Source organism: Mercenaria mercenaria, chromosome 11 (genome assembly GCF_021730395.1).
Source record: "Mercenaria mercenaria strain notata chromosome 11, MADL_Memer_1, whole genome shotgun sequence".
In the NCBI taxonomy this organism is placed as follows: domain Eukaryota; kingdom Metazoa; phylum Mollusca; class Bivalvia; order Venerida; family Veneridae; genus Mercenaria; species Mercenaria mercenaria.
The window spans coordinates 75,066,957-75,093,999 of NC_069371.1; the positions used below are offsets into that span (position 1 = coordinate 75,066,957).

At 35.2% G+C, this 27,043-nt stretch overlaps 1 protein-coding gene across 3 annotated transcripts in view; it reads left to right on the forward strand.

The window, feature by feature from the left end:
- Positions 1-27,043, forward strand: part of LOC123532534 (uncharacterized) — an 89,587-nt gene that overhangs the window by 51,764 nt on the left and 10,780 nt on the right. Inside the window, exon 3 of one of the 3 annotated variants that reach the window (XM_053517768.1) lies at positions 15,287-15,351. The exons of 1 other annotated variant lie outside the window; for it this stretch is intronic. The gene's annotated coding sequence lies outside the window, so the exon portion shown is untranslated. Of the gene's footprint in view, positions 1-15,286; positions 15,352-25,358; positions 25,588-27,043 lie in introns of those variants that run through there. One more of the 3 variants, XM_045313991.2, reaches the window with a different exon arrangement.

The window sequence follows — 27,043 nt, forward strand, 5'->3', positions numbered from 1 at the left end:
CAGAGCCTAGGGCTTTGATATTTGGTATGAAGCATCATCTAGTGGTCCTCTACCAAGATGATTCAAATTATTTCTCTGGGGTCAAATATGGCCCCGCCCTGGGGGTCACATGGTTTATATAGACTTATATAGGGAAAAACTTTGAATAACCTCTTGTCCAAAACCACAGGGCCTAGGGCTTTGATATTTTGTATGTGACATCATCTAGTGGTCTTCAACTAAGATTGTTCAAATTATACCCCTAGGGTCAAATATGGCCCCGCCCTGGGGGTCATATGGTTTACATAGACTTATATAGGGAAAAACTTTGAAAATCTTCTTGTCCAAACCACAAAGCCTAGGGCTTTGATACTTGTAATGTAGCATCATCTAGTGGTTCTCTACCAAGTTTGTTCAAATTATCCTCCTAGGGTTAAATATGGCCCAGCCCCGGGGGTCACATGGTTCATATAGATTTATATAGGGAAAAAGCTTTTAAAATGTTCTTGTCAGTAACTACAACATTCAAACTTGGACCACATGTATATTTTTGAGTGGCAAGATGAACCTTGACATGAGTTGACCTTGATTTTGACCTAGTGACCTACTTTCACATTTCTGTAGCTACAGCCTTCAAATTTGGACCACATGCATAATTTTGTGCACTGGAAAAAACGTTGACCTTTATTTTTACCTAGTGACCTATTTTCACATTTTTGAAGGTACAGGCATCAAATTTGGACCATATGCATAGTTTCGTGTTTCAAAATGAAATTTGACATTGATTTTGACCTAGTGACCTACTTTCACATTTCTCAAGCTACAGCCTTCAAATTTGGACTACATGCATAGTTGTGTGTACCGAAAAAAACTTTGACCTTGACATTGACCTAGTGACCTACTTTCACATTTTTGAAGGTACAGCCTTCAAATTTGGACCACATGCATAGTTTTGTATTCTGAAATAAAATTTGACCTTGATTTTGACCTAGTGACCTACTTTTACATTTCTCAAGCTACAGCCTTCAAATTTGAACCACTTGCATAGTTTTGTGTACTGAAATGACCTTTGACCTTTACATTGACCTAGTGACCTACTTTCACATTTTTAAGGTACAGGCTTCAAATTTGGACCACATGCATAGTTTTGTATTCCGAAATAAAATTTGACATTGATTTTGACCTAGTGACCTACTTTTACATTTCTCAAGCTACAACCTTCAAATTTGGACCACATGCATAGTTTTGTGTACCGAAACAAACTTTGACCTTTACATTGACCTAGTGACCTACTTTCACATTTTTGAAGGTACAGGCTTCAAGTTTGGACCACATGCATAGTTTTGTATTCCGAAGTAAAATTTGACCTGGATTTTGACCTAGTGACCTACTTTTACATTTCTCAAGCTACAGCCTTCAAATTTGGACCACTTGCATAGTTTTGTGTACCGAAATGAACTTTGACCTTTAGAATGACCTAGTGACCTACTTTCACATTTCTGTAGCTACAGGCTTCAAATTTAGGACCACATGCATAGTTTTGTGAAACGAAACAAACTTTGACCTTGACATTGACCTAGTGACCTACTTTCACATTTTTGAAGGTACAGGCTTCAAATTTGGACCACATGCATAGATTTGTGTTGTGTACGGAAATGAAATTTGACCTTGAGCTAGTCAATAAGTCTTGAAATTTGGAACACTCAAAAATGGCACATTGGTGGGCGCCAAGATCACTCTGTGATCTCTTGTTCAAGTAAAAATCCAGTTGAAATAGATGTGTGTGTAAAAAGGGTGGAGGAAGTTATAGCTTTTAACCAAAATATACCAAACTCTTCCTGTTACCAGTACGAAATAATAACTTTCCAAATATGGATTTTCTTACTTTGATTGGGGCAGTCATTTTAAGAAAATTCAAACTGCACGCATGAGTTGCTTCCCTTCAACTTCAGAAATTTCTATCTTTAGGTAAGTGAGATCACTGCGTAGAAGATTAAGAAAAGAACTGTTATTTTATTAGTCCGATTGCTTTATTTCTAAAACATCAACTTAAATACTTATGCGGCATTGTCGTTAATTTAACACATTTAAATGCACAGCAACCGAAAATTGTTTTTATAAAACATTCACCAAAAGCACACTATATGCAATAAGATGCGCATAATGTCACTTTAAACTGAGTCTGTTATTATGTTGCTTGGCTGCAATGTATGCTTCATTATTATTTTATTTTCATTAACCTTTAGCCAGCTGGAGGCAAGATATTCTGCCTTTGCGACCAATGCGACCAAGATCAGAAGAGATGCTGGTAACCAATCTAGAAGCGTTTTGTAATATAGATATTATATTGAATTGAATATATGTTTTCTTGATTTATATTTTGTTCCGGAGTTTATTTTTAATCTGGCATATCTATAGCGTCATTTTATGACAATTTTAAATTCTTTTGAACTGTGTTAGGAGTTGAATACCATAGGCGGCACTACAGATAATATGACTTTAAAATCAATTATTTATATGCAAGGTAGGGGTTACTTTATGGCAGCCCAAACGTTGAAAAACACATTTTCGTGTTCAAATCATAAATTACACATATATGGTGTTAAATGTTATAAATTAACATCTTTTTGTTCAAGTCATACATAAGTGGTGTTAAATAGTATATTATTTGATGTTATTTGTTTTACGTTACTGGTAAAATAAGAACATAAATATAAAAAAAAAACTAACAGTATACATAAAATTAATTTAACACAGAACAAATATTTGTAATAAGAATAGGCCTATAAATTAACCTTTAGCCTGCTGGTGGCAAATGATTCTGCCTTTGCGAACAGTGCAGACCAAGATCAGCCTGCACGGATGTGAAAGCTGATCATGGTCTGCACTGTTCGCTGTTCAGTCAGTAAATTTTCAGTAAACACCCCTTCGAATAATTAATTGTATTGCCCAAATTGAATAATGGACCAGTTCATTTTTTAAATTTAGCAGGGTAAGGGTTAATACAATATTGATAAATGATGGTTTAAATAACAGGCAGTAGATGAACTATGAATGACACAGTATTTTAATGTTGCACTAAGGGAGGTAACCCCTACTGGGAGTTTGGTACGAAACAAACAGATTCTTAACGTGCTCTTTTTGTCCATTTCTCCGCGGTTCTAGTATCACCGTTGTAAATAATATATACATTATAACTACTATATACTGCAATATATTTCATTCAAAACTTATGAAGTTAAAGTAAACCAAATACATCTTTTAAAAACATGTTTACTCTTACTGTCTGAACTTTAACACCAATCAATCAAATACGATTATCCTAGACTCGATTAGCTTTACTTGCGTGGGCATGTTGACATTTTATTAACAATATACGGGTTTACTGTCCGCTTGTATTGACCTGACCGTGCGATATTTTCCTTTCATATCAAATTTGTCTACAAATTAGAGCACATACTTTAACGTACTGGGTTAAATGAAAGCATAGTCTTCTGTGCAAAATGAGAATCAGTATAATGAAAATACGTATGTCACATATAATACAGGTTAAAACAGCATAAATCAAACATACACTTACTGCATTTTACTCAGGGCTGTAGCCATCGGTAATAATGAGTTTACTTGTTTCCATGTAGCAAAAATCAGAAAAGAATATTAACATGGTTTTCACCAATTAATTCAAATGTAATACCAGCATTTTCAAACGTGATGAACTGAAATAGATCTTCTTCAAACCTGTTTTATTGAGCATTTGTGTCAGATGCTTCTGTCCCACTGCTTTTGGAATAAACGATTATCAGCTATTATGCTCACCAGGTGAATCTTTAACACACTTAATAAAGGCAACAAAGGGTTCGATATGTAAACCACAAAATGCTCGTGTACAATGTGTAAAAACAATGCGAAAAAAATTTTAAACGCATGTACTCAGTACCTTTGCAGAAGGAAGAGGTACACGAGAAACACCAATAAGGGTCAGACAAAAACAGAACAGGTCAGCTTCAAGTTTCAGGTTTTCAAGTTATTATTTCAAGTCATGGCCCTTTAAGGGCATAAGACAGCAGAGTAGAACTAAAGCAGATCAGCCCAGTGGGTTTTTAGAACTGCCTGTCATGGAGTCTTCAGCCTGTTTCCATCAGGAAAGCTTTGCATCAAACTCTGAAATGGCTTAACACCAATCTACGTTGTGACAATGCAGATAGAAAATTGTAAAGACCCGGCATCTTACCTAAGTCAGATTTTGACATAGTGAGTGTTACCTTCTCGCAGAAGAGTTTTTAATTAGCTTTATATTTTGAAATGAAGTCTGAATTAAGGTTGCAAGATGTAGTTAAATATTTTCGAAGTTTACGATAACGGTAGCCCCGCTAAAGAAGTTTATTACTATCGGTGATTACGTTCATTGTACATGCTCTAGCAAATGTTATAATATTGAATGAAAAACGTACATCTTATAAGATAAAGTTCCATAGTGTTTTTAATTTAATGTTCTGTTAAAAACAGATAGTCAGTTGTTCAATGAGAGAAAAATGCATAGTAACTTGGTTAGTACAGCAGGTCTTGCAATGTTGCATATTATTTTATACTGTCACAGCCAAAGAGGGAGATAATAAAAAGAATGGCTTCAGTAATACCTTCAACTTTATTAATCAAATATTCAAACCTATGTCAATTATATGTGATAACAATTACCGAAAGGAAGAAATAGTAAGGAATTTATATTTTTACGTTCATAACCAAACATGCTGTAGCAACATTATAATCAAAGCTATCATGACCCTTAAATTTTCGTTTAGGAATAAAAAAAATTCAGATATTTTAATATAAAATAGGAACATATCTATAATTACATCATACAGTTACAAAAAGGAAATACTATAATGTTTGTCATTACAATTATTTATATCATAGAAGTTAAAAAAACCCTGATAATATGAAATAATATATTGCCACCCCCATTAATATGTGGTTATACATCTACGTGTCAGTTGTTTAACACAATTGTGTTTTGTCGTCGATGCACTTTACTGTAGAGTTGGTATTTTATCAGCACGTTAATGTAATATGACATTGTGCTGAATATAACGTAGTGTAGCGAATAACGATTTGAATAGAAAATACAATTTTCTTCCATAAGAATGATTTTAAACTTTTCCCAAACTGGAAGCAAGCTGAAAGCTAAATCCTTCAGTGTTATCGAAACAACAAAATCTATATTCAATGTCAGTACGTCTCGTATTCGTAGTCCCTAATGGGGAATTTATAGATATATAATATACCACTTTGTCTCAAATAGCTCAATTACTGTGCCATGCATTTAATTAGAGCCTATAAAAGTGGTTATAAATTGTATTGAAAAGGTAAACATGGATGATTGGTTACATTCAGTTTATGGTACTGTCTTAATTTATTTATGTTCGATGTTTACGATGGTCAAATAAACTTACAAAGTTGAGAAGGCATAAGTTGAGCGGTCACAATCATATACCGAAATCAAGATTTTCTTTATGTAACGGCAATGACACGAACAGAACAATAAAGACCAAGCTGTTGTCAACATCACTTCAACAGCGCTGTTATCAAATAAGACACGGAAATGTGTACGTTGATAGTAATATTTCATAACATGATTTCGTTATCGCAGAACGGTTGTATTTTAAGAAATATAACACCATTTTTCCAGTCTGGCTCCCTGGCTGAATCGCTTTTTTAATAAATACTCCAAAATTTTGTTACTTAAATGAAATCATTTTCATCCGATAGTTGAACCATTCAAAGGCAATAAAAACGTCTGCATAGCAACACGCTCGAGTTCTATAGTGACTATTAATAAAGAAATATATAATTATATAAATCTTTTGGACGGAGTCCGCTTATCATTTTTCTTTAATTATAATGTGATTAATCGCCCCATCATTATAATGCTTATAGTTCGAATCTATAAATATATATAAACGAAAAATACGGATGATTTTTGCACTTTCCTGTCATCTTGTATCAGGGTTATTACGAGTTCTGCAATGCAGTGCGTTCATCCGAATAGAACTACATTTTTGTGTTGTAGGAAAACATTTTATGGCCAGTGAAGAGAAATAAACAACAGTTGAAATTCGGTGTCTCGAATTCCTAGACATCGATCGTTTTAGTTCGAGATAAGTGAAATTCGACTTATTTTGTGCACGATTTTTCGGGACGGGACTTAAAAATTTCATTGAGATAGCCGGATTTTTTAGATAACCGAGTTCGAGATATCGGGTTTCAACTGTACGTTCGAGATATCGGGGTTCAGCTGTAGAGTTGAAACCCGATATCTCGAACTCGGTTATCTCGAAATTCCGAGTATCTCTTAGACATTTTCAAGTCCCGTCCCGAAAAACATATTATATATACTTAATACTATTTACTAAATATGATTTTAAGTCGATTTTCGGCTATCTCGACGTAAAACGTTCAATCCCTTTGAACTCGAGATATCGATTTTCAACTGTATATCATTCGTTGAAAACAAAGAGTATAAATGTTAATCCTTATGGATTTCTCGTCGGGCCTGGTAACCGTTTTGCACAGTCGAGATCACAAAAATAGAAAAAAAATGGAAAACCACAGATCGCTCAACGGGACATGAACGAAAATGTTGCAGGCTCGGTTTGATTGAGCCTGTTCATGGACGGTAGTGAAAATGCAAGCTACCGTCAACGCCCTCTAGACCCGGATTGAGTATTTTATATTTACCAAATTATTGCTATCAACGTAAACGGCTTGGAACTAGTTTTCTGTAAAATAAACCTTACCCGGAGTGACTTTAGAATGACAATTCCTTGTCCTTTGAACATAACTGACTGGTGAATTTGTGAAAAATGAGAATGCCACCAAGATCATAGTTCATAAATGTTAGTATGAATGGTTTTATATGTTTTAAAGTTACAGTCTTACATGTGACAGTTCGCAATGCAGTCCTTTTGTATGCTCTTAACGAAAATATGAGCCCAAACATTTCGGTAGTTATGGAAAACAATTGTAATTACTGATGGAGAGGGCATTCTACCCGTAGATTAATTCTAGAAAAAGTTTCCCTATCTTTTAAAGGATAAACATTTTGGGTTTCCATAAGACAACATTTCAGGCGATTTTGATAAAGGCCATACAAGTATCATGACAGTTTATTTGTTTTGGGTTTAACGCCGTTTTTCAACTGTATTTCAGTTATGTAACGGCGGGCAGTTAACCTAACCAGTGTTCCTGGATTCTGTACCAGTACAAACCTGTTCTCCGCAAGTAACTGCCAACTTCCCCACATGAATCAGAGGTGGAGGACTAATTATTTCAGACAAAATTTCGTTTATCAAATAGTCACGGAGAACAGTATCATGACAGTAAAAGATAAACAACTATCTTACGAGTAGAAGGTAAGAAAAATATGAAGTCTACTTTTTACATGCAACGGAGAGCCGACGGTCGTCGGATTGAAGACGTATTGAGACACACCAAAATAAAGTCTACGTCAGCATTTGATCCACTTGAGCTAATAAAAAGGGGAAAAGAAGAAAATGGCCAAATTATTATTGTATACGGCTGTTGAACTATTACTAGTGCTAATAAGCCGAAGTAAGCGAAAGTTTTACATTCATGACCAATGTTTGTCATTGTACCGTACCATATAGCATATATTCTATAGGGACTATCCCGTTTTTGTCCTCTGACAATGACAGAACGTTATTTGTAATCAGAATATATTTGAGCCGTGCCATGAGAAAACCAACATAGTGGGTTTGCGACCAGCATGGATCCAGACCAGCCTGCGCATCCGCGCAGTCTGGTCAGGATCCATGCTGTTCGCTTTTAAAGCCTACTGCAATTAGAGAAACCGTTAGCGAACAGCATGGATCCTGACCAGACTGCGCGGATGCGCAGGCTGGTCTGGATCTATGCTGGTCGCAAAGCCACTATGTTGGTTTTCCCATGGCACGGCTCATATTTAGTTTCAAATTCAATTCATGTTGATATGATTGAAATATGAGCATATTATAAAACAACTTTGTTCCCGTAACGTAATATCGTATTAGTAGATGTCAATGGAATTGATACAGTATTTTAGTGTAATTATATGAGCCGTGCCATGAGAAAATCAACATAGTGGCTTTGCGACCAGCATAGATCCAGACCAGCCTGCGCATCCGCGCAGTCTGGTCAGGATCCATGCTGTTCGCTTTCAAAGCCTATTGCAATTAGAGAAACTGTTAGCGAACAGCATGGAGCCTGACCAGACTGCGCGGATGCGCAGGCTGGTCTGGATCCATGCTGGTCGCAAAGCCACTATGTTGGTTTTCTCATGGCACTGCTCATATTATCTTGGAATATTGTAAATATATGGATATGGGAGTGAAGGAGTGGTGAATATGTTTTTGATCGAGAAATATCATCATCATTAGAATATATTAAGTAAATACACTTTAAATACTTTTAGAGTTTATCCAATTTCTCATTATCTGACGGTTCCAAGGCACAAGGCACAGTCTTCATTGTTGAACTGATATTTGTTTGTAGTCTTCTTTCTATGTGGTACTGTTAGCTATCTTCGTTGTCCCATTCCCGTTGCATTGCAAGTTGACGTTTTCCTACAGATGCAATCTACTCAATGACATGTATGTATGAGTAGACTTTTTCAAACGTAATAAGAACCGAAAAGGCTTCTGTTGAGCAGGATCACATTACTAATCACATAGCTGATGCTTTGTACAGATAATAAACACACTAAATCAAGTTTATGTGCTGCTACTTATATTTCTACCTTGTCCACTTCATGTTTCACTGCTATAAAAACCGACGGGAAAAGATATCACGATAAAGTGTATGAGAGCTCTGTTCATTAGACATTCAGTTTTACCTGTTTCAATAAAAAAAAACTTGCAAAATCTTTCATAAATTATGAATTAATACACGGCTTCTCAGATCAGCATCTATGATTTCTCTAACTTCTTATCAGTTTAGCACTCACGCATAATCTTATAAAAGCAAAATTGGTGTTCTAAACCAAGCAGTTTATTCCAAAAAATGGCGCTACATTTCTGGCATGTTATCACAATAAATCTTTTTAATCCCCCGCCGTGGCGGAGGGATTATAGGAATGGTCTGCGTCCGTCCTTCCGTCCGTAACAAAATCGTGTCCGGTCCATATCTCCTAAACATCTTGAAGGATTTTCATGAAACTTGGGTCAAATGATCACCTCATCAAGACGATGTGCAGAATACATGAGTCAGCCTTGTCGATTCAAGGTCAAGGTCACAACTCAAGGTCAAAGGTTTGAGCCTGCCATTTTGTGTCCGCTCTATATCTCCTAAACACCTTGAAGGAATTTTATAAAACTTGGGTCAAATGATCACCTCATCAAGACGATGTGCAGAACCCATGAATCAGCCATGCCAGCTCAAGGTCAAGGTCACAACTCTAGGTCAAAGGTTTGAGCCTTCAATTTAGTGTCCGCTCTATATCTCTTAAACCCCTTGAAGGAATTTTATAAAACTTTAGTCAAATGATCACCTCATCAAGACGATGTGCAGCACCCATGAGTCAGTCATGCTGGCTCAAGGTCAAGGTCACAACTTAGGGTCAAAGGTTTGAGCCTTCCATTTTGTGTCCGCTCTATATCTCCTAAACCCCTTGAAGGAATTTTATAAAACTTGGGTCAAATGATTACCTCATCAGAACGATGTGCAGAAATTATGAGTCAACCATGCCAGCTCAAGGTCAAGGTCACAGCTAAGGGTCGAAGGTTTGAGCCTTCCATTTGGTATCCACTCTGTAGATCTCATAAACCCCTTGAAGGATTTTCATCAAACTTGGGTCAACTGATCACCTCATCAAGAACTCATGAGTCAGCCATGTCAACTCAAGGTCAAGGTCACAACTGAAGGTCAAAGGTTTCAGTTCTGTATCTCCTAAACCCCTTGAAGGATTTTCATGAAACTTGGGTCAAATGATCACCTCATCAAGACGTTGTGCAGAATTCATGAGTCAGCCATGTCAGTTCAAGGTCAAGGTCACAGCTAAAATCAAAGGTTTACCCTTTCACTATCCATAGCAGTGGCGGGGGATTTAGCTGTCTTTCAGACTGCCTTGTTTCACTAGCATTGCACTACAATACACATTGCGTTTACGACCGATGACAAAGTTTGTAAATCCTTTTCCAATGTACTAAATTTTAACTGGCGTTTATGTCAGGTGGTTTTGGAATTTAAACGATAAATTGGTATTTCAGTTAACTAATTGTGTACCACTTTTAGCAGATTTGGTTTTGTATTTGTTATGACAGACATTTTATGCTGTGTGGTTTCAATATGCTGAATTACGTGGAATATTTCTATTATTTGATGTTAGATTAGGGTTGATAGCATTTATGTTGCATCGTGTTTATTTACTGTAACCAAGTATTTTTCTTGGATTTTTCTTGAGTTTTCAATTCGGTGAATCGAGAATAGGAAGACATCGATTGGTTAAAGCGTTTCCGGTGGTAATTACGAGTGCATATTCTTGGGAATATGGCAGACCTTTGATAGATGAAAATTGAATGGTAACATTTTACGACGTTAGGAGAGTTAAGTTCGCATAACAATAAGTTGAGTAAGAAAACAAACTTATATAACACTAATATTTCTAATCAAGATATAGAATTGCTTATGGTAGTCTTTAGCAGTAAACTGAGGTAGGAACACAATAATTAGTTGCAAAAACTTGATATAATGTTGAAAATTCTGAGTAATAGTATTACATTTTGATTTGAAAACATTCGGCACTACGCTTTATCCACTGTATTATAAAGTAAAGATAATTACAGTAATTTTAGTATCGATCTCACATATTGGTCTCAGATTTTCAATTAAACTTAAATCATTCATGTTGTAAAGGTATTCTTATTTATAAAAATTTCTATTTACTAGCTATATTATCATTTCCTTAACCTTTAGCATGCTGGCGGCAAGTGTTTCTGTCTTTGCGACCAGTGCTGACCAAGATCAGCCTGTCAAAATCAAGTACTACAATGTTTGCGGTGATATTTGGAATATTTTACAAGTGTCTGGGTGAATGCTTGACTTTTCAATTCTTTCTTTAGAATAGTAGGTGTTAGTGGGCATTTTGCATCTAAATGCCATTCAACAAATGGGGTAGGTTTGTCTGAAGAAAAATTGTAAGAAAATGGATTGGATAAGCCTATATGAAATTGCTATTTTTATGTGGCTGAAATGCAGTCTCACATTTTAATGGTCATTTCTCAATTTTGGTGTATGTGACAGGGCCATTTCTTATAATGGAAGTCTATGGAAAAAACAATAGCAGTGCCTGGCCTAAAAAAACATGACTTTGCTCTTATCAAAATCTTCTTTTGGGCGCAATATTCCGGTGCAAATTACGTATCAGTGATAGATATAAACTTTTTAAGAAAAAGATAAAATTTTGCTAGATACTGAATAAGACAAAATGTAGAAAATAAAATTTGACTTATACTTTAATTTTACTATATCAGTGCTGAGAAGGGTTTACTTGAAATGCGAATTATGGTTCATGCATCAATACTTTTCATCTCAATAGGCATATAATTTCTCAAATACAAAAACATAAAAAGGTAATTATAGTCACAGCATCGTTGATATATTTTTGGAATTTAAGCGGCTCCGGTTAAGCGGGACGGGGCATAATTTGATATAGTGTGATGAAGGACATTGCAGTATCTACTATTATTTACGTCACTTATGCAAAAGTTCGTATTGACGTTAAACAGCTTCCTCGGAAAATAACCTTATTGTACCCCCCGACAACAAAGTTGTAAGGGGGGGGGGGGGTATACTGGTTTCAGGTTGTCTGTCTGTCCGTCCGTCCGTCTGTCTGTCCGTCTGTCTGTCCGTAGACACAATCTTGTGCGCACCATCTCTCCTCATCCCCTTGACACAATTTAATGAAACTTCACACAAGTGATCAGTAACAACAGTAGTTGTGCATGGGGCATGTTAGGTTCTTTCAGAAAAAAAACTTGCAGAGTTATGGGACTTTGTTTTTTGTTACTATACTATATACATACACACAATCTTGTGCGCACCCTCTCTCCTCATCCACTTGACACAATTTAATGAAACTTCACACAAGTGATCAGTAACAACAGTAGTTGTGCATGGGGCATGTTAGGTTCTTTCAGAAAAGAACATTTGCAGAGTTATGGGACTTTGTTTTTTGTTACTATACTATATACATAGACACAATCTTGTGCGCACCATCTCTCCTCATCCACTTCACACATTTTAATGAAACTTCACACAAGTGATCAGTAACAACAGTAGTTGTGCATGGGGCATGTTAGGTTCTTTCAGAAAAAAAATTTGCAGAGTTACGGGACTTTGTTTTTTGTTACTAAACTATATACATAGACATAATCTTGTGCGCACCATCTCTCCTCATCCCCTTGACACAATTTAATGAAACTTCACACAAGTCATCAGTAACAACAGTAGTTGTGCATGGGGCATGTTAGGTTCTTTCAACGACAAAAATTGCAGAGTTATGGGACTTTGTTTCTTTTTAACATACTGTGTCAGTGCATGCGGGGGGTACATTCATCACCTTTAGTGATAGCTCTAGTTTATAATAACAAAAAGAGAAAACGGATTATTTCAGTAACTTTTTTTCGTATGTCTAAACAAACTTTTATAGGTTGCAACATAATTGTTTGGAAATCCAAATATATGCTATAGACAAAAGAGGAAGTATACCAAAAAATCATATGGTGATGATTTTGTCTTCATCAATGCTAAAATGTACGATAACTAATCTGCAACAATTGTATTTGTATCATGGTTTACCTGCAGTGTCATAATAACTGTGAACTTCTATCTGTAATATTCTTCAATTGGGGAAGAGGCGTGGCTATAAGCCGTACTCTAACTAAGTTAGAGAACATGTCTTAGGTCCCGCCTACGTATAGAATACTGTAGGGAAATGTTGAACTTTCTGAAACCGTTCTCTATTTCAGTTAGAGTACGCTTATCACGTGATAGTATCAACGCTTAAAATGGAATGTTAACTTGTCAATCAAAATTTAGTAGCCTAACGCGTTGTTCATGGCGGACCATGATACAAAACAGAAAGCGTAGGGGCCACTCGAATTCTTTCTATTACTTAAGACTACATTAGACGTTGTTTTCCATTTGTTCTAAGCGGACCTATTTCGAGCACTTCTTTTGTTAACATGTTAGATATGTGTTAGACTACAGTCTGTTAAAAGGTGCCAATGAAGGTATCTAATTGTGTCGTGTCGGAATATGTATAATGTCTTTTTCCGCAGTACTGTACAGGATAGTATATTATTGTTAAAACGAAAATTTGAAATAGCTGTAATTGTGACGATAATATAACATATATGAGCCGCGCCATGAGTAAACCAATATAGTGGCTTTGCGACCAGCATGGATCCAGACCAGCCTGCGCATCCGCGCAGTCTGGTCAGGATCCATGCTGTTCGCTTTTAAAGCCTTTTGGAATTGGAGAAACTGTTAGCGGACAGCATGGATCCTGACCAGACTGCGCGTATGCGCAGGCTGATCTGGACCCATGCTGGTCGCAAAGCCACTATGTTGGTTTTCTCATGGCGCGGCTCATATATGCTTAATAAGAAAATAATGCTAGTATTCGAAAATTTGCAACACATTAGCAATGTACCAATATGGTAGATAAAGACTTATTTGAAGGAATTTCTTCAACAAAGACCTATGAAATAAAACAGATCGGAAATTCTTATAAGAACATGGAGTCAAATTTCTAACTGAATGAGATCTCAATTATTAAGAAAGAAGCTTTCTTTGGACTTTACATATCATGCATCTAGGTGTTTGACGTATTGTTAACAGATAGACGTGATTTTACGATAAAAAAAGGTCATTCGAGCATCTGTTGCTTATGAACTCTTTGCCTGCAACTATGCAATTTATATTAAGGGTCTACGTAATTGTGTTTTAATTTCAAATCCTCTCAAATAAATTACAAAATTGATTGTTAAGATTCTTATGAAAATCTTAAAAATATATTTGCACCTCTCCACAGTACCATTTTTTAGAATATGAAGTTCATCTGTGTGTAACATACCTCGTTATTACCTACTCCGTGGGATTGATCTCAACCCATTGTTGCAATGGTTATTGCTTAAATCTGCTTGACTTCAATAATTCTGAAATATAAATGTGAGAGGAATTGTAGTAGTTTATGTGTTCACCTGGGGTGATTATCCATTAACATGATTAGTTTAAATGCATTCCAGAAATGCACATATGACTGCTTTTCAAACATTCAATCAACGTTCATTTTGCAGCACTGAAATATATTCCGTTCAGCCTAAATATCGCCTTCTCAGAGGCGAATACGCTAAGTAATACCATTTTGGTCAACGTTTTAGGGTATAAATATTTGCACATTTTCATTGGCATGGGGACCTTTTTGCCAGATAGCAAGGAAATTAGTATCTTACTAGCTTCTTTATCTAGTGAGAGTTGTCTCGCAAGACTTGAAATATCTGAACATTATACAGCAACAATAAAGTAATATCATTGATCAAGTTAAATATTATTATGCATGTTGCACATTCTGCTTTGCTATTATCCTGGCGGCAATTAAAAGTAGCTAAATAATTAATGCATTGATCAACGAGAGAAAGGGATGAATGCATCAGTAATTGAACAAACGGAATTCAAATATCTAAACGGGATACCTATTACCGTAATTACCCTTCACTTTGTGACAGGACAAACTAAAAACTTAAGAGGCCAAGCAAGCGCTTCGTGTTCATCAGCTTGGTATTTCATCGTTTCAGAAATATATAACCACAGTAGACAACATTAGAGCATTTAAAGCCATTTGAAAGAAAAAGAAAACTAAACTGTGTATAGTTGATATAAAGTCTCCATTTGGTATAAATTGCGCGGCTGTGTTTAAAGACTGCATTTGAGCCTCACTCGGGGCGTTGAATTCTTCATGTGAGGAAGCCATCCAGCTGGCTTACGGAAGGTCGGTGGTTCTACCCAGGTGCCCGCTCGTGATGAAAAAATGCACGGAGGGGCACCTGGGTTCTTCCTCCACCACTGGAATGTCGTCATATGACCTATAATTGTGTCGGTGCGACGTTAAACCCAACAAAACAAAAACAAACACATATTGCCTGTCCTTCTTAGCGACCTGAATCAGACAGCTGTAATTCAGAGATGGGGAAGCGTTTTGCTTCATAGTTATATTTTCACACGCGATTTATAAACTATTTCTTTTCTTTTAAAGGTCGCAGTATTGGTGGCAAATGAAAATAATGTAAATGGAATCGGAAATAGAAGAAAAAACGAAATGTAAGTAAAATGTATGTTATGGCCTAACTTTCTACTAACCTATCCTTAGCTCGAAAGTGTATCATATGACATCTGTAATATTTGCATCTACATAATACTTGATGGTTTTTGTCTAAGGCAAACACAGTCTGAGCGGACCAGTTAGCTCTGTTGTCAGCATCTAGTGCATTAGCAAGATTGCTGCTTTTCTTGCTGTGATGTTTCTACCACAACATGAACATCAGGCGTTTCCCAGCCGAGTAATTACGGCCGCTGACTTAGAAACGCTGATCAAACACCGCTGTAGGTCTGAACCCCCTCAAAGGATGTTGCAATATTCCACAATAAGAAGACATCCAGTTATATAGCTGCAGGCTGTTCTGTCAAGATGTCCATACGAGTCAGAATGTTGGCTGCTGTACTAAGTTATCCGTCCCTGGCTTTATCTCAGTGGTTCGGTGACAACAAAACAAACAAACAGAAATTCTCGCCAATTTATATCCCGAATAAATCGTAGAATGGTCATAATTTCAGTATGTCAACCTGCCAATACTATGTTACAGTCATGTCAGTTCGTATTTTACACTTTCTTTAAACAACACACAGCTTAATATTGATTGTTTTGTACTATTCCGCACTCAGTCTTGCCAAATACAGATAACTCCAATTACATTTAATGTAAATTTGAAAAACAATCAATAATTTGATAGTGTCCATTCAAACTGACACTATGGTTACCGATAAAAAGGATCTTTAACACTTAGTACCGCGGGTTCTAGTTTCTTGTCTGATACACGTTTGATAATATGATCAAGGACAAACAAGTGTTTATGTACCTTGTAGCTAAACCAAATGTGCATTGTACTACCCTATAAAGTTTTTTACATTATGTCATTATTTAGAACTAAATTTTGATGCATAATTTTGACAGTTTTGCAAATTGGTCATATTTATATTATGATTTTGCTGCCTAAAGAACACAGGCATCGACAATCAAATATCACCTTATATTTCACTGGGAAAACCCAAATATAATGCCTGGTTGAAAGCGTACCATCATCCATTGGACTGCAAAGGTAGCCTTGACCAATCAATGGAGTTTTAATATTTTCCTCCTTGACTGGATTTTGTTTCCCGGCTTCTCTTATTACGCTAAACTTCATTCGGGGATGCAACATAAGCGAAAACAATTATATATGAAACACTTTTCGAAGGAGAGAATTTCTGCAAACATGCAATTAATAATTGACAAGCCATTAATTATTATATGGTAATATTCTACTCAATTTTGTTTCCAAGTCCTTCCGAATTATTTATTGTTGAAACTCTTATCGGGTACTACTTTACTTCAACGATTAAAAAAGACTAACTCACACATTTTAGGCGAAAACTAATTTCTCTCAAAAATCCATAAAATGTGAGTACTCTGAAAGTGACAAGCGGTACAAACTTATTGACAAACGATTTTTGCAACATAGATTTATCAACAACTAAAAATATTGTGCTGAAAGTAGTAAACGTGTTGCAACGCTTTTGAATGCAGAAAATTTACATTCTTCTTGCATTTTTACCAATATCTAACTTTTATTTTCACACACTTTATCATTTTTAGTGTCATATATATATTCTATGCCAAACTTGGTGGAAATGAACATGTTGAAAATTTTCACCCAAACTGTGGGCGAATATCATCCGTTTATAGTTTAAATGCATTTCATGCAATAAACGCCTCTGTTTATCTAACATATGTTCTGTAAAAATAGTTTGGCAATAACAGCAGGTAAATACTCGCGAAAAAATACGCACGAACGTCATCTGAATAATAACATGTATTTGTCTAAATTATAGATTCATATAATGTGACTGGTACAATGGCCGCCCCTCATCCTTTTGAATTAGAAAATTGTCGAGTATGCAATAAGGGACTAGATATTATATTGTTTTCTGAGCAAATGAACGCAAATAAAACCACTATAAATTAGAATTAAGACTTTTATGCACCGGTTCTGCTTTGGTTTTATGCTGACAGTAAATAACTGAAAAGCAGATGAATAATTAATTAACAGATCTATGCGCGAACAACTGCATCAGCAGTTCAATAAAGTAAAAAGAGAATTCAGCAAGTAACCGATACTGTACTAATTAATATTTTTGCGCAGACAATTTTCTTTATTACATGACTGTATTCTATTGTTTCTCTGATTGGCTAAAAACGGTTCAAAAAGTAATGAGCACATATCATATCAACTTATCTTGGGTTATAAATAGTACGAAAATAAAAAAAAGATCGAAATAGGTGCTTGGAAAACCAATATCAACCTGATTTGTTCTAAATTTATATTTATTTCCTTATTTCTTTATTAAAGATACAATTGTAATAACAAGACTGACTATACATTTATTCATGTAATAAAACAATTATTGACTTTTTCATAGGTTGATGAAAAAGTCGATAAGTGTATATTTAAGAAATAATAAGTTCCCAAACGTGGTTTATCGTAGAATAACCCGAGTTTTGAGTTCTTATGCGTAAGAATATATCACGAAGGCCGCAGGCCTGAGTGATATATTGTTTCGCATAAGAACGAAATACTCGGGTTATTTTATGATAAATCACACTTGGGAACTTATTATTTCGATTCTAACACGACATACTAGTATCAACAGTGTTAGAAAAAAATGGTAACTACTTTTTACGACCACGCTACGCACCTAGATCGGATGACGTAATTGCACGCGAGCGGTATATTGCAGAATAACCCGAGACAGATTTTGCTCTACATGTATGTAGGTTATTTGCTGGTCGTGTTAAAATAAAAAATAATCTGGAATGGCTTTGAAAAACTGATATCATCCTGGAATAGCATTGGTCATATAACTCGCTTCCTCGTTCCGTAATGACTTAAAATGATTTCTGTATTCTTCATAAAAAATAAGGAAACTCAAAAAAAAAAAAAATAAGACAAACACGATCAGTAATTCAATTGAATTACGTCACACTTTTGTAGTGAAAATACATATATATGTACCAGGAAATATAAGACGGAATATGTAATTATAAGAACTATAAATATTTAGAGAATAAATAAGAATATATAATGCATACATGTAACTACAGAGATAATATAAAAGGAATAAATAATTAATAATGAGTTCAGATTATTGGTTTAAGTGTGGCTTTTAACGAAATTTTAATAGAATGTGGGTGTAATTTTCTGAACTTAAAACAAAAAAAAAAGACAAATTGCATATGACTGTTTAGCTACATTATTTAAACATCACTATCAATGGTAAGTTCTCGTGAAAATGTATTAATTTTAACCTATTGGATTCTTTCCTTTTCTGCAATGAAGGGAGTTTGAAGCTTAGAATGTGTTTGTTCAGCACTATTTGCAACCGTCCTATCTAAGGAGACCGTTTTTCTCTACTGACAATCAGGTTTTAACGGACTCAATCTCCCAATGGAGCCATATCTTTTTGCCTCAACGTTGTTCTGTTTACAGAGAAAAAATATTAGCTAGAAATACAGGAAACTTATTCAAATGATAGTGAGATATTTAATATATTTCAAATTAACAACTCGGCAAAAGATGGCAGTTTACATTACTTGATCTAGTATTATCAGCATTAACTGTAATGCTATGGCATCCATAGGTTTGTGTTGTTTTGGGTTTGACAATGGCAGAACGATATTTGTAATGTAAGGAGAATATGAGGAATACATTTAATCAATATTGGAAAATAAGTGTTCACGAAATGGACTTTTATTTGGTAAGTAATAATAGTTATTATAACAAATTATGCAATTCATAAATAATATCTACATGTAATGTTAGCCCTCTCGCTTAGCTCAATAGGGAGAGCGCAGATCTACGGATCGAGCCCTGGGCGAGGTGTATGTTCTCCATAACGATTTGATAAAAGACATTGAATCTGAAATCATTCGTCCTCCACCTCTGATTCATGTGGGGAAGTTGGCAGTTACTTGCGGAGAACAGGTTTGTACTGGTACAGAATCCAGGAACACTGGTTAGGTTAATTGCCCGCCGTTACATAACTGAAATACTGTTGAAAAACGGTGTTAAACCCCCCAAAATATGTTTGTATATCCTGTCGAAGGGTAAGAGTTTTGAGCATGCTTTGAACTCGAAAGAAGCCGTTACATACACATCCTGCTCAGCAGCTTTTGTTCAGACCCTAGTACGCTTTGGGTTGAAAAAAAATCATTGCCTGAAAATTGTCGATTCGAAGAAGAAATGCATTAACGTAAACGCCAAAGAAATACTTTAAAAACTGGAACACGCATAAAAATAATGTATTTGAGGATTGGGAGAAAGAGGGGGCCTGCAGCGCAAGCTTAATTTTACAATAAAGTATACTTTTATTCCATTTTTCCCTTTTTCCTTCATATTGAACAGTTTCACATTTTTTTCGAAAGTGTCTCCACATTTTCTTAAAGAATTCAAAACGAAACGCATAATGGTAAAATACTGATGTTTATAAAGTTGGAAACAGCTCTATATACCAAATTTCTTTCCGTTAGTGGTTGATGCAGAAGAAATTTTGACAAAGAGCATTCATTTGATATCAATGGTGCCCTTCTCTTTTTCAAAAAGTCGAACCTTTATATAAGGCACTACTGATTGGACGATAATTACAACTCTTTTTAAGTATTATGGTAAAGACATTTTTAGCCCACCATCATCAGATGTTGGGCTATTCAAATCACTCTGCATCCGTGGTCCGTCGTCCGTCCGTCCTTCCGTCCGTTAACAATTTCTCGTTATCGCATCTCCTCAGAAACTGCTGGGAGGATTTTGAACAAACTTTGTCACAATGATGCATTGGTACCCTAGTTGTGTCCCCCTGAAAATCAGACTGGTTCAATAAATTTTGAATGAGTTAAGGCCCTTTGTTTTTTTTATAATTTATATAGATTTATATTGGGAAAAACTTTGAAAATCTTCTTGTCCAAAACCACTGGGCCTGTGGCTTTGATATGTGGTATATAGCATCATCTAGTGGTCCTCTACCAAGATTCTTCAAATTGTTTCCCTGGGGTCAAATATGGCCCCGCCCTGGGGGTCACATGGTTTATATAGACTTATATAGGGGAAAATTTTGAAAAACCTCTTGTTCAAAACCACAGGGCCTAGGATTTTGATATTTTGTCTGTGACATCATTTAGTGGTCCTCTACTAAGGTTGTTCATATTATTCCCCTAGGGTCAAATATGGCCCCGCCCTAGAGGTCACATGGTTTACATAGACTTATATAGGGAAAAACTTTGAAAATATTCTTGTCCAAACCACAAAGCGTAGGGCTTTGATACATGCACTGTAGCATCATCTAGTGGTTCTCTACCAAGTTTGTTTAAATCATCCTCCTAGGATCAAATATGGCCCCGCCCCGGGGGCACAATTGGTTCATATAGACTTAAATAGGGAAAAACTTTTAAAATCTTCTTGTCCATAACCTACAACATTCAAATTTGGACCACATGTATAGTTTTGAGTGGTAAGATGAACCTTGACATGAGTTGACCTTGATCTTGACCTTGTGACCTACTTTCACATTTCTGTAGCTACAGCTTTCAAATTTGGACCACATGCGTGGGTTTGTGTACTGAAACATACCTTGACATTGACCTAGTGACCTACTTTCACATTTTTGAAGGTACAGGCTTCAAATTTGGACCACATGCACAGTTTTGTGTTCCAAAATGAAATTTGACCTTGATTTTGACCTAGTGACCTACTTTCACATTTCTCAAGCTACAGCCTTCAAATTTGGACCACATGCATAGTTTTGTGTTCCGAAATGAACTTTGATCTTGAGATTGACCTAGTTACCTACTTTCACATTTCTGAAGCTACAGGCTTCAGATTTGGACAACATGCATAGTTTTGTGTTCTGAATTGAAATTTGACCTTGAAATTGATCTAGTGACCTACTTTCACATTTCTCAAGCTACAGCTTTCAAATTTGGACCACATGCATGGGCCACATGCACAGTGTTGTGTACCGAAATGAAATTTGACCTTGAGCTAGTCTTGAAATTTGGAACATTCAAAAATGGCTCAATAGTGGGCACCAATATCACTCTTATTGCCATGCATATTAAAAAAAAGATTATTCCTTACTTTGACGACACGCGTGGGCAATTTTTAAGTATTTCTAATCTGACCTACGTTGCTATAAACTGACATAGTCTACTTGTTTGCATCATTTTTTCTACAGATGGGGTAAGATAATTAGAGTTTAATATTGATAAAAGCATATGTTGATTATTTTATTCTATCTAATGAAATTTCGCTTATTGTGAGAAACCAAACATTTAAAAAAGTCAAATACAGACGTTGGATTGGAATTTTTACTATTTTGATTCTGTTACTGCGGAAGATGTATTGATCCTTGCATTACGTTTGCATTTTATATTTTATTTATCCGTACGCTTTATACACCATATTTGTTTAGGTTTGAATGTTAATCGATTACGCAAAAAAAGAACCATTATGTATCGTATACAAAGTTTTTGCTGCATTAGCAACGCGCCGGAAATAGACGTAAACTACGTTTGTAAACTTGCTTTGTTTCACAAATGCTGCTATTTTTGACTAACTGTAAGTAATTGAAAAAGTTGAATAATTAATTGCTTGATTGATTGATCCATAATCTAAATAAAGCATTCAGCAGTTTCGCTGATACTGTACTAGTTAACGCTTTTTGCGTAATTTAAATTTTGTGATTGCTTGATTAATCTAAAACGGCTTCAAAAATTTACTTGCAATCTCTCCTTGGTTGGTTCTTCCGTATATAGCTATTAAATGAACCAAGATCATAACGTAAGGGTGATAAAACAAGTGAAAAAAACTACTTCAATCATACAAGTAAAGAAACCACATTTCACTATAATGTTATTTATTTAGCATTACAAAAACTGTATAGAGTAAGTTTTCGTGAAAATGTATTAGTTTCAGAGTGTAGATTTCTTGTTTTTTCCATGATGAAAATGTTTAAAGTTGCAGTATCTCGCTGTATAGGTAAGAATGTATTCATCCATGCGTTTGACGGCTTTGGAAGGCCTATGATTTTGGTCAATTATCATTCCAGTTGTTACAGCTTTTGTTTTCTACGTTGTTTCGAAGAACTGAAATCTCCAGTATTGGTTAGTACTTCAAGAAAATGGTTTTATCTCACGTACAAAAGATTTAAAGAAATAAAATATGATAGGTATTCAATATATCTCAAAGTAACATCTCTACAAAAGATAACATTTTACGTCAATTGATCTGATAGTCTATGTCCTAAAAGGCTGACGTTTGCCAAAACATTGACTGTAAAACCATAGCATCCGTAGGTCTGTGGTTGTCTTGTTTTGACAATGACAGAACAATAGTTATATTTAGAATAGATATAGTTAATTAATAACACTTGTAATAAACAAAAAGGACAGATATCGGAAAATGAATGTTCAAATACTTTGCTGATATATCTAGTTTGTATATAGATAATGGATGTTGTAAAATGTTTATCCAGTATATAAAGATCTATAAAGGGTAAAAGGGTTATATGTACTTATTGCCGTCGAAATGCTAAACATTCATTTCAGCTACTTTAGTTAAATTTCTGTTTCCTTTATTACATTTATAGACAACCATACAATCCTATACGTTTTAGAAACGTCTACCAAATCTCTAAACCGATAAAATAAAACTGAGTACGAAACGATATAACGGAATTTAATTTCTTACCCATCTTCAATTTTAGCATAGAACCTTTATTGCATTTTATACACTTTTCACTGCTTAAAGAAACCTGTATTGAAAGAATTGTAACCATGATAACATTCCTTGCATTGTTATACATACATTTGTACCATTTTAAATTCTTGCGGCAAGAGCATTTCTCCAGCCTCATTTTATAGAACCATATGAGCCGTGCCATGAGAAAACTAACATAGTGGGTTTGCGACTAGCATTGATCCAGACCAGCCTGCGCATCCGCGCAGTCTGGTCAGGATCCATGCTGTTCGCTTTCAAAGCCTATTGCAATTAGAGAAACCGTTAGCGAACAGCATGGATCCTGACCAGACTGCGCGGATGCGCAGGCTGGTCTGGATTCATGCTAGTCGCAAACCCACTATGTTAGTTTTCTCATGGCACGGCTCATATGGTTCTATAAAATGAGGCTGGAGAAATGCTCTTGCTGCAAGAATTTAAAATGGTACAAATGTATGTCCTGATTCCCCCTCCCGCCCTCCGTGCCCACTTCAGGACCAGGGACTATGATTATTAACGTGTAATAAGTCTAGTGCTGCTACTTTTAAACCAAATTATTGTAGGGATCCAAAGTTATACAAATATCGGCCGTAGTAGCTGTGATGTAACGGGATTCTATTAAATGACTTCTTTTCTTATTTTTGATGGAAGCGTCGTCTTATGACCCCAATCGAAAGGGAACAGGAGACGCGCCCTGCAAGAATAAAGGAATTTCCTCGAAACAGCTGATATATTCAGGAATACAACTTTCCCATTATACGTCATAATAACAGAAATTTGAGTACCATCACTATCAATAGCCTGTCCCGTTATAGATACCGTTTTTCACGTGGGAGTGAAGTGGAATTCAATATTAATGTAAAGCTCCACCGCTATCCTATGCCCTTTTACGTCAGTGCTGAGATGTGTCGCCAGTAAAAGTATATATCCAAATGTACGGAATCACATTAATGCTAGTTTTTTTAACTTGATATTTTTGCAACGTAACGTTGCCTAATTAGGCATTTGTCTGAAAATTAATTAAACTTAATATCGCGTTATTTAATTATTAGCTTGACTTTCATTCACCTTGCCACTCCACACGACGGAACATGACAGGTAAACCCATGAATGGCGCTAAAGATTCATGATAAATTTCTCTTATTTACGTTATACTCCTTTCCGTTTTATTGATATCAAAATAGGTTGTTTCTCGCCATAAGTACCAAAGAATCATTATAAATTACAGACTATCTGTAGTAACCATTTATGGTTAGATCCACAAAAAAAGACCTGCATACGTTAATCGATATTTTTTTACGTAAAAAGTATCAATTAGGTAGTCATAACGATTCAGTTTTGATCGTTAGCCTCAGAAAAATGTTTAAGCTATAAAAGCTATAACCGAATGTTCTTTTTTAAAGTTTGGTTTCAAATTTTGACAAATGTTTTATCTAACGACGCCATTATGATAACGACCATTAAACAAAGAAGGCTGAAAATGGTGTTATTATACAACAATTCATGTTCTGACGTCACAATTATTACGTTATAGCGCCAAACGGCGTAGCGGCGCGCTGGAAAAGAAACCAACAGAAAACTAATGGATATCGTCAAAGATGCACTTTAAAATCCTTGGTAACGTGTTACGGAATCGAAATAATATATTTCATTTAGTGATTTGCTCTTGAATAAAATCATTTATTATCGTTTAGATGCGTATTATTATATCACTCGGGATGCGCCCTCGTGATATTTTTCTTCGCATCTGAACTCAAAACAATGATTTTATTCAGCGACAAATCACTAAATGAGATGTATAATTTCTTAAATAAACTCTTTCACGTCGTTCTGAAAGCATAAGACTTATCCGAGGATCGATGCCGCAGAAAAAAAGATTTGTAAGTGTCTGTCGGTTTTTAAAAAGAACCATAAGTTTTAGATATGGACACTACTAAAAATCACGAATTTTACCCGGGTGTCTCATGAAATTCTAAATAGATACATCAAACAAAGTAGATACAAAAGAAAACAAGAATATTTTATCTGTCAGGTCTTATATATTTTATGTGTTTCAAAAACCGCACTCGTACCTTTGGCTCTAACAGTACTCCATACATACCTGGCGGTGTACTATTACAGTTATGACATAACTGAAATTACGTTTAATCTATACTTTCTCTCCTCCTCAGCGATTGGCCGAATTGTAAATGCTCTATATATTAAGCTGTATTAAACTGCATTAAGCAACCAGTAAATATTTGCTACAGTGGTCAACAAGTATCACCTAGGCGTCACCTTATCATTAGGTCAAACCGTTGCCTTATAGCTTAAAGCTGAGAAAAATTAATACCATTTTATTCAACACCGGGAAGGAGAAAAGTGCGTCCGCGTTTACGGATTTAACTGATTTATAATTCTGTATGACATCGAAGTTTGATAACAATTAAATAAATTCTTTCTGCAGATGCGGCATTTTGTCAAGCAGTTTTTATCGGTAACGTATTATTTTGTTTTTCAGTTTATAGTTTTTAGCATGTAGGTCGTGTGTTTATTTGATAAACGGGAGTAAGCTATATAGTACAGTGTATCAAATATTATCTGTTAAACTTCTTAAAAATGGTAGTTCAAAATGTGTTTATCGGTATTATGAATAATTTATATCCAGTAATAAACATGACGATATTATAAAATTAATTCGGAAATTGCATTTTCAGACTTTTATCTATCTAGAGATTTGCACTGGGACTAGTAAATGCTTTCTTATGGCACAATATGAAATGCTACAATACATTTAAATATGCAGTAAAATAAAACAAATGGAACTAAAAATAAATGTACCTTTATTCAAAAAAGTTGAATCTTCATCTTTCTTCTCGAAGTCATTATATTAAATAAGAGCAGATTTTTGTGAGAGGCGATAATGTTTAAAAAAATTAATTGACTATATAAAGGCAATATCAGTTTGTTGAACAATTGTTAAATTTAAGTGGTAAATTAGCGGTCTCCAAGATTGCTAAAATAGGCTAAGAGCCACTTAATATATAGGTCAATAGACCAGATTTGTAATGAATACATGATATATGTCTTTATCCTATAATGCCTTCCTGCTCTAGATAAGTGATTTTGATAAAAGTTTTATGACGTGACATGTAACTTGTACAGGAAGTGTAACTCATGTTTTTGTTATTTTTGTCATCCAGACCTAATGATCCGCATTTTTTGTACATTTTTGTCAATAATTAATTTACTGCAACAGATAGTTTCGAACCAACATTTACATAAAAGTTAGTTATCAGTACAATGGAATGCAGTGCTATACAATGCAATACAAATCTCAACACTAAACTACGGTACGGCGTGGTCACGGTGGTGCGGTACTGTGCGTTGCGTTGCGTTGCATTGCAGTTCGATGTGGTGTGGTGCGGTGCGTTGCGTTGCGTTGCAGTTCGGTGAAGTGCGCTGCTGTGCATTTTTTCAAGGTATCATCAATAACTTGACAGTGTATTAATATCAGCAGACTTACAAAAAAGTAAACAACAGACATATTCACAATATTCTGATAAGGTCACGATTTCATAAAAAAAAAAAAAAAAAAAAAAACCCACAGGAAACGATATTATCGAACCTTAAGAATCAAAAAGATAGGACCTTGCGAATCTAAACTCAGATATCGCGTTCTCGCGTGAACTATTGTCACTGTCAACATTTTTACATGCTAAAATTACTGAAACTGTATAGATTACAGTAGAAACTATTAAATATGAAGTCCACTCGATTTAGATCCCTTAATTAATAGTCTGAATTTCTGTCTCATATACGGATATATTTAACATTATCTTTTCCTTAGATTCAAATTAAGATTTTTTTTAAATTCAGAGAAAACTTTAAATCACAACACAAAAGTACACTTATAAAAGAAACTTTATAGTGTTTCTATGCAGACTTAAAAG